The 8,223-nt window shown below is 45.4% G+C and overlaps 1 pseudogene; it reads left to right on the plus strand.

Annotated features, from left to right (window-relative positions):
• The first annotated feature begins 4,127 nt into the window (after positions 1–4,127).
• LOC105514830 lies at positions 4,128–5,509 on the plus strand (annotated as a pseudogene).
• Positions 5,510–8,223: the final 2,714 nt, after the last annotated feature.

Below are 8,223 nucleotides of genomic sequence, written 5' to 3' on the forward strand. Positions count from 1 at the left end.
TTTTTATTTCTGGCTTCCTTCAGGGAAGACATTCTCTATTCAGCCTGACTAGAGATTCTGGAGACCTCTGAAGCCTTTTCTGGGAATGTGGGGTCTCTGGGCTTTTGCTTATAGTTACCTGAGAAGATCTGCCAGTTTTTCTTCAGGAACGCTCCTGTTAACAGTCTGTAATTCTGCAGTCCCTGTGTTTTCATGGTAAGCTGTGGTCTGGTTCTCCACCTAGTGTCTGCTTGCGTTACTGCAGACTCTGGTTTATGTTGATTGCCTTTGTTCTCAGTGATTTCCCTGATCTGGCATCCTTTCACTTTCAGTGTTTATGTTCAACCAAGACAGAAACTTGTCCCTCAGGCAGTGCCCTGAAAAGTCAGGATATTAGATGGACTTTTCCATACTTTCCCTACCTTTTGAGAAATCAAGAGTTGGTGGTTTAATCACAGTGATACCCTGTGATGCCAGGGTAGGACCTCTATCAGTAAGTGTCTCCAATTTTCCTGCTGGGCATTTATTAAGAGTTCCAGGCTGGGCTCAGTGGCTCACGCTCAGCACTTTGGGAGGGTGAGGTGGGCGGATCACTTCAAGTCAGGCGTTCGAGACCAGAACAGCCAACATGGTGAAACTCTGTCTCTACTAAAAATACAAAAAATTAGCTGGGTGTGACAGCATGCACCTGTAATCCCATCTACTCAGGAGGCTGAGGCAGGAGAATCGCTTGAACCCAGGAGGTGGAGGTTGCAGTGAGTCGAGATCTTGCCACTGCACTCCAGCCTGGGCGACAGAGTGAGACTCGGTCTCAAAAAAAAAAAAAAAAAGTCCAACCACTTACATGGTGTCTAGATTTCTTACAAAGGCAGTTGGTAAATGTGTTGTTACTAGATGTGTGTCTTCGTGATGGAGATAGTGTTTGTGACTTCCTATTTCTCTGTCTTATTGGCATCACCAATTCAGCAGTTTTGTAATTTATTTACATAGGTCTGGAAATGTATTTTAATTAGGTGCCATAGCATATTTTCTATTGGAAATACAGGATGTGGTGTGTGTGTGTGTGTCTGTGTGTGTGTGTGTTTAATGAGAACTACTTTAAAAAGAAGATTGTTTTCATTATACTGTAGTTCTTTTTTATTTTTTATTTTTTTTGATGGAGTCTTGCCCTGTCACCCAGGCTAGAGTGCAGTGGCACGATCTCAGCTCACTGCAACCTCCGCTTTCTGGGTTCAAGTGATTCTCCTGCGTCAGCCTCCCAAGTAGCTGGGATTACAGGTGCACGCCACCGCGCCCGGCTAATTTTCGTATTTTCAGTAGAGACGGGGTTTCACCATGTTGGCCAGGCTGGTCTCGATCTCTTGACCTTGTGATACACCTACTTGGGACTCCTAAAGTTCTGAGATTACAGGTGTGAGCCACCGCACCGAGTCCTATTGTTACTAGTTTTTTACGTAAACGACATTGTTTTTCTATGTTATGGTCGTGTCTTCTGTTAGTTTTAACAAATAGATCTCTTTATTCCCTTTCCCGCCCCCTTATTTTCCACCCTTTTCCTTTTTACTGGTCCCTGCTCAGCCATTCTGGACAGTGGTGTTTCCTGGAGCCCTGGCCAGCCCCCTTTTCACCATCTTAATTAAAGGAAATGTATCCCATGTTTACTGGTGGTCATGATATCTGGTATAATATTGTTGCTTTAATGTTTGATTGTGATAATGTTTTTTTTCCAAATTTCCTTTTCGGACTGATTTTTAATTGCCCAATAATTTTTTGAGGTAAGTACTGCTGCTAAACATATTTCTCTTCTAAATCAGTTAAATTAATATGTAATACTAAAAAACTGTCTAATTGTTTTTATGGTTTTATTAGTGGAATAAACTAATAAACTCCATTGGGCTTTTGTTAATGCCTAAATATCTCAATTTCATTGCGTAAACTTGTATTTTTTTTTTTTAGATATGTGTATTTCATAGATATTGGAGTTCAAGTTTTGATTTTTGTTTTTGTTTTTGTTTTTGAGACAGAGTCTTGCTCTGTCACCCAGGCTGGAGTGCAGTGGCATGCTCTCAGTTCAGTGCAAGTGCAAGCTCTGCCTCCTGGGTTCACGCCATTCTCCTGCCTCAGCCTCCCAAGTAGCTGGGACTACAGGCACCTGCCACCACGCCCAGCTAATTTTTTTTTTTTTTGTAGTAGAGATGGGGTTTTACCATGTTAGCCAGGATGGTCTCCATCTCCTGACCTTGTGATCTGCCCATCTCGGCCTCCCAAAGTGCTGAGATTACAGGTGTGAGCCACCGCGCCCGGCTTGAGTTCAGGTTTCTATATGGTACTTTTATGTTATACCATTTTTTAATAGTTTTAATTTTTTTATTTTTGAGACAGGCTGGAATATGATGTCTATCATAGCTCACAGCAGCCTCAAAGTTCTGGGGTCAAGAGATCCTCCCCCTCAGCCTCCTGAGTATCTGGGACTACAGGCATGTACCACCTGATTTGTTTTTCTAAGACCACCAGAGCGAGCACAAAAGAACCAGCAAGTAGGCAAGGGTAACAGCAAAACTGCAAGTTTATTTTTGGTAACCTAAGGTGTGGGGGAGAGGTCTGTCAGCCTCCGGCAAAGGAGGCCGGCAGAGTCCCCCAGTGGGGCTCTCGGACGGAGTTCCTGCAGTCCCCACATCCCGACAGGAGTGGAGGACTGAGAAAGGCCGTGGGGTGCGCTGGCCGAGAGTGGCTTTTCTAGGAGTGGGAGGGCAATAGGCGGGGCACAGGCGTGTCGGGGGGCGTTCCGCAGGTGTGACCAGGTAAATCTTGGTCTCTTCGGATTGACGTCACCTGGCGCATGCCCGGTGGGTCTGTACCCTCCCTGGGCGCTGGCTGCATTTTCGCGCGCGGGGAAAAGTTGGTGAAGAAGAACCCGGAAGTGCACCATCTTGCCTCCGTTCGTCCAAACACCACCATCCCCAGCTCATTTTAAAATTTGTTTTGTAGAGATGATGTCTTGCTTTGTTGCCCAGGCTGGTCTTGAACTCCTGAGCTCAAGTGATCTGCCCGCCTCAGCCTCCCAAAGTGCTAGGATTACAACCATGAGCCACAACAGCTTGTTGTACAATTTTTAGTAGTTTGATATACAATAGTGTTTATAAACTACATTAAGTGCAATTTGTACATTTCCAGTGTCCCAAACTTGCTGCAATGCTCATGAGAAAAAGTGGTGATTTTAAAAATCATTGAAAAAAGTGAGTCTTTGAGACACAACTCTTCTTATTTAACTGTGTGTACATGTGATGTGTGTGCATTAGTGTGTGGAGGCAGAAGCCCATGGTTTTTATCAAGGACACATCATCATGTGAAATAAGTTTTGTATTTTTTTAACAATTGAAATTATATCTTTTTTTTTTTTTTTTTTTTTTGAGACGGAGTCTCGCTCTGTCGCCCCGGGCTGGAGTGCAGTGGCCTGACCTCAACTCACTGCAAGCTCTGCCTCCCAGGTTCACGCCATTCTCCTGCCTCAGCCTCTCGGGTAGCTGGGACTACAGCCGCCCACCACCTCACCCAGCTAGTTTTTTGTATTTTTTAGTAGAGACGGGGTTTCACCGTGTTAGCCAGGATGGTCTCGATCTCCTGACCTCATGATCCACCCGTCTCGGCCTCCCAAAGTGCTGGGATTACAGGCTTGAGCCACCGCGCCCGGCCCTGAAATTATATCTTAAATGTTTTCCATGGCCTTAAGTTTGTTCTCTGTGATCACATGACTGACTTAATCATAAGAGTAGTAAAGTATTATGGATGTAGATGTGTGTGTGTACGTAATGACCTTTTATGCAGCTTCATGTTGGTACCCTTGAACTGTTTCAACTTTTCTCACTTAGGTAACCTACTGTCAATTTACTTGTGAAGCTGGATGCAGTGGTTCATGCCTGGAATCCCAGCCACATGGGAGACCAATGCAGCAGGGTTGCTTGAGGCCAGGAGTTTAAAACCAACCTGGGCAGTGTAGCAAGCCCTTGTCTCTAAACAAATTTTTTTGTGAGACGTTCTTTGCCAAGAGTCGCCGAGGTTTCCTGCTTCAACAGTGCTTGGACGGAACCTGGTGCTCGTCCCCCACCCCAGCCGGCCGCCCATAGCCAGCCCTCAGTCACCTCTTTACCATGTCCTCGGATCGCCCCAACCAGGACTCAGAGGGCGCCATCAACCGCCAGATCAACCTGGAGCTCTATGCTTCCTATGTTTACCTGTTCATTTCTTACTACTTTGACCATGGTGATGTGGTTTTGAAGAACTTTGCCAAATACTTTCTTCACCAATCTCATGAGGAGAGGGAACATGACGAGAAACTGATGAAGCTGCAGAACCAAAGAGGTGGCCGAATCTTCCTTCGGGATATCAAGAAACCAGACTATGATGGGCTGAATGCGATGGAGTGTGCATTGCATTTGGAAAAAAAATGTGCATCAGTCACTACTGGAACTGCACAAACTGGCCACTGACAAAAATGAACCCCATTTGTGTGACTTCATTGAGACACATTTGTGGGGAAAAGAGAGGTCAGCCTGTTACTGTGTCTATATAGAAAGAAGTAGATTTAAGAGACTCCATTTGGTTCTGTATTTGAGATGCTGTTAATCTGTGACCCTACCCCCAACTTTGTCCTTGCAAGAGATATGTGCTGTGGTGACTTAAGGTTTAAAGGATTTGGGGCTGTGCAGAATGTGCTTTGTTAAACAAGTGCCTAAAGGCTGCTTGTGGTTAAAGGTCATCACCATTCTCTTAATCTCAAGTAAGAGAAAAACATTTGTCTCCTGCCCGTCCCTGGGCAATGGAACATCTCCGTGTAAAACCCATTGTGTGCTTTGTTTACTGAGCAAAGAGAAAACCGCCTTTAGGAATAAGGTGGCATTTGCTGGAGCAATACTGCTAAAAGGTTTATGGAGATGTTTGCATATGCATCTCAAGGCACAGCATTTTCCTTGAACTTATTCAGGTCACAAAGATCTTTATCTATATGTCTTACTGCTGATTTACTCCCTTATCTTTTTGATGGTAAAGATAATTATCAATAAATACTAAGGGAACTCAGAGACCGGGGTCCTCTGTAAGCTGAGCGCCGGTCCCCTGGGCCCTGCTTTTCTTTCTCTATACTTTGTCTCTGTGTCTTATTTCTTTTCTCAAGTCTCTCGTTCCACCTAACGAGAAACACCCACAAGTGTGGAGGGGCAGGCCACCCCTTCACCCATTACCTGAATGAGCAGGTGAAAGCTGTCAAAGAATTGGGTGGCCACGTGACCAACTTGCGCAAGATGGGAGCACCCGAATCCGGTTTGGCAGAATATCTCTTTGACAAGCACACCCTGGGAGACAGTGATAATGAAAGCTAAGCGTCAGGCTAATTTCTCCATAGCCATGGGGTGACTTCCCTGGTCACCGAGGCAGTGCATGTGTGTTGGGGTTTCCTTTACCTTTTCTGTAAGTTGTACCAAAACATCCACTCAAGTTATTTGATTTGTACCATTCCTTCAAATAATGATATTTGGTATCCGCCCTCCCCCCGAAAAATAAAAAAATTAAAAAAAATTTTTTGTTTGTTTGTTTGAGGCGGAGTTTCTCTCTTGTTGCCCAGGCTGGAGCCCCATGGCATGATCTTGGCTCACTGCAACCTCCACCTCCTTGGTTCAAGCGATTCTCCTGCCTCAGCCTCCCAAGTAGCTGGGATTACAGGCATGTACCACCACACCCAGCTAATTTTGTATTTTTAGTAGAGATGGGGTTTTTCCATGTTGGTGAGGCTGGTCTCGAACTCCCGACCTCAAGTGATACTCCTCAGCCTCCCAACATGCTGGGATTACAGGCGTGAACCACCGCGCCCAGCTAGAAAAGATTTTTTTTATTAGCCAGGTGTAGTGTTGTGTGCTTCTAGTCCCAGCTATTCAGGAAGCTGATGCAAGATGATCATTTAAACCCAGGAGTTCAAGGCTATAGTGAGCTATCATGATGCCAATGCATTCTGGTCTGGGTGACAGAGTGAGATTCCATTTCTTTAAATACTTTTTCCTATTTTTTTTTTTAACTTTTGATGTTACTTCTGTTACTTAAGTGATTCTTTAGGTTTATTTGTAATTGTTGAGGTTTTTTTGTTTTTGTTTTGTCTTTATTTTGTTGAGATGGGGTTTCACTAAGTTGGCCAGGCTGGTCTTGAACTCCTGGACTCAAGCAACTCTCCTGCCTCAGGCTCCCAAAGTGCTGGGATTACAGGTGTGAGCCACCGCTCTCAGCCTAGTTGTAATTCTTAGATGCCTGGGTTCAGGGCTTGCTCTGTCATTTCCAGCTCTTGGACCTTAGGCAAGTTTCTTAGCATATCTGTGACATACTTGTCTCCTAGTAAGATAGGAAAACATCTTTTTCTCATGAGCTATTGTAGGGGCCAGCCCTACAGGGTCTTTGGGTTTTTTCTCTCCATGTGCAGAGATGAGAGATAGTAGAAATAAAGACACAAGACAAAGAGATAAAAGAAAAGACAGCTGGGCCCCGGGGACCACTACCACCAAGACGTGGAGACTGGTAGTGGCCCCGAATGCCTGACTACGCTGTTATTTATTGGGTACAAAGCAAAAGGGGCAGGGTTAAGAGTGTGAACCATCTCCAATGATTGATAAGGTGACGTGAGTCATGTGTCCACCGGACAGGGGGCACTTCCCTGTTAGGTAGCTAAGGTGGAGAGAGAGAGGATAGCTTACGTCATTATTTCTTCTATGCTCTTTTCAGAAAGATCAAAGACTTAATTACTTCCATTAATTTTGCTACTGCTAAGGCCGGGCGCGGTGGCTCAAGCCTGTAATCCCAGCACTTTGGGAGGCCGAGACGGGCGGATCACGAGGTCAGGAGATCGAGACCATCCTGGCTAACACGGTGAAACCCCATCTCTAATAAAAAATACAAAAAACTAGCCGGGCGAGGTGGCCAGTGCCTGTAGTCCCAGGTACTTGGGAGGCTGAGGCAGGAGAATGGCGTGAACCTGGGAGGTGGAGCTTGCAGTGAGCTGAGATCCGGCCACTGCACTCCAGCCTGGGTGAAGAGCGAGACTCCGTCTCAAAAAAAAAAAAAAAAAAATTTTGCTACTGCTATCTAGAGGGCGGAGCTAGGTGTACAGAGTGGAACATGAAAGTGAAACAGGAGTGTGACTGCTGAAGGACAGCATCACAAGCAGACGGTTAGGCCTCTGGATAACTGCAGGAGGACTGATGTCAGGCCCTCCACAAGAGGTGGTGGAGACTCCCTTTCCCGGTCTGCTAAGTAGCGGGTGCTTTTCCTTGGCACTGACGCTACCGCTTGACCATGGTCCACTTGGCAACGGGCATCTTCCCAGACGCTGGCGTTGCCACTAGACCAAGGAGCCCTCTAGTGGCCCTGTCCAGGCGTGACAGAGGGCTCACACTGCCGTCTTCTGGTCACTTCTCACCCTGCCCCTTCAGCTCCTATCTCCATATGGCCTGGTTTTTCCTAGGTTATGATTGTAGAGCAAGGATCATTATAATATTGGAATAAAGAGTAATTGCTACAAACTAATGATTAATGATATTCATATATAATCATACCTATGATCTATATCTAGTATAACTCTTGTTATTTTATATATTTTATTACACTGGAACAGCTCGTGCCCTGGGTCTCTTACCTCGGCACCTGGGTGGCTTGCCGCCCACAGTTATTATGTTGTTATATGAGTTAATACAGGTAACATATTCAGAATAATGCCTTGCACATAATGTTCAGAAAAGTCAGTCATTGCTATTGCCATTATCATCACAGTTTTTACTTCTGGCCAGGGTTTCTGTAAAGCCACTGTGGACCTTGTCATCTCTGAAGACATCATTCATGCTTTGGGTTTTTATTTGTATATTGATTGTATTGTCCACAAAACTGAAAACTCCACACAGATTTAGAGGCTATTATAACTACTTAGGGAAAAGTACAATGAAACAGAATTAGGGAGACATAACTTGCTCAAAAATGCCTTCATGCTGGGCATGGTGGCTCACGCCTGAGATCCCAGCACTTTGGGAGGCCGAGGCAGGCAGATCACGAGATCAGGAGTTCGAGACCAGCCTGGCCAACATGGCAAAACTCCATCTCTACGAAAAATACAAAAATTAGCCGAGTGTGCTGGCAGGCACCTGTAATCCCAGTTATCTGGGAGGCTGAGGCAGGAGAATCGCTTGAACCCAGGAGGCAGAGGTTGCAGTGAGCCGA

Source organism: Colobus angolensis, unplaced genomic scaffold, assembly GCF_000951035.1.
Source record: "Colobus angolensis palliatus isolate OR3802 unplaced genomic scaffold, Cang.pa_1.0 Scaffold25, whole genome shotgun sequence".
NCBI lineage: Eukaryota > Metazoa > Chordata > Mammalia > Primates > Cercopithecidae > Colobus > Colobus angolensis.